The sequence below is a fragment of the Lepus europaeus genome, chromosome 4 (genome assembly GCF_033115175.1).
Source record: "Lepus europaeus isolate LE1 chromosome 4, mLepTim1.pri, whole genome shotgun sequence".
Classification (NCBI taxonomy): domain Eukaryota; kingdom Metazoa; phylum Chordata; class Mammalia; order Lagomorpha; family Leporidae; genus Lepus; species Lepus europaeus.
This window is the reverse complement of record NC_084830.1, coordinates 62,845,609-62,846,825: the sequence shown is the minus strand read 5'-3', so window position 1 is coordinate 62,846,825 and position 1,217 is coordinate 62,845,609. Positions and strand designations below refer to the sequence as shown.

The 1,217-nt window shown below is 42.7% G+C and overlaps 1 pseudogene; it reads right to left on the bottom strand.

Annotated features, from left to right (window-relative positions):
- Positions 1-425: 425 nt before the first annotated feature.
- On the bottom strand, positions 426-570 carry LOC133758901 (U2 spliceosomal RNA; annotated as a pseudogene).
- Positions 571-1,217: the final 647 nt, after the last annotated feature.

Here is a 1,217-nt window from a genome sequence, read left to right as displayed (position 1 = left end):
CAGGCAGAAGGCAGGAACCTAGAATTCCATCTGGATCTCCCACATGACAGGCACTCAAATACTTGGGCCATGACCTGCTCTCTCCCAGGTGCATTTGCAGGAAGCTAGATCAGAAGCAGAGGTGGGACTCAGTTCCAGGCACCCCAACATGAGATGTGGGTGTCCAAAGTGGTGGCTTAACCCACTGCGCCATAGCACCTTACCCAAGGCATGTATTTAGATATTATTCATGTATTCAGCAAATACATTTGTGTCACTTGTCAAGTATCAGACTTTGCTGGCAGATTCAGTCACAGGCAAGGTAAATGTTTTCCTTGCCTTCTGAAGTGTTCAGCTCCCAAGCCTCTCACCGACTTGCCATGTGACCTTCTACGTATTATGTTACCCCTCTGAGCTGGTTTCCTCATTTGCATCAGGAAAATCATAAATCATTTGATTTTGACAAGTCTGAAAGTACACAATAACACATTACACAAAACAAGGATAACTACTATTGCACGTAATCAGTATTCAAAATGGTACTATTATACATTGCTACACTTGATCTTAGCCAAAAGGCCGAGAAGCAATACTATTATACATTGCTTAACCTGTTAGGTAAGATGGAATTGTATTGCATTTTTCAGTCTCAGCTTCTATTGGGTATCTTATTCATGGTTCTCCATGGATCACTGAGGGATCGGAAATTAATAGTTCTTTTAAAAAGTCTGTGTTTATTATGAAGACACCACAGCACTAGAGAAAAAACCAAATTCAAACAGTAGAGATGCTCATACAATAGAAGTATAACTGCCACACCCCCAACTCATTCCTGGGAGGTAATTACTACAAATATTTCCTTTCTCCCCTTCCAGAAAAAATCATATGCATACAAAAGCATACACTCACATACACACAGCCTTAGGAAAAAAAAAAAAGCAAACGTGATCAGATGGCCAATGGGTTGTCACCAGTGTTTTCACTTAGTATCCAGGCGAGGCATGGCAAGAGCAACATACATTGTTCTTATTCACAATGAATATTCAAAAATGTTCTCAACACAACAGTTGAAAAACAAGCAAACCAGGTTCACAAACTTTTTGAGAAAGTTTGTGGGCTGTGCCCTCCTTCCCTCTTGACCCTCACCTCATGCTGCCCCCTCCACTCCGCTCCCCTCCCCCAGACTTCCTGGCTTCCAGCAGCTGGGATTGGCACCTGCCCGCCCACATTTTCTTGGC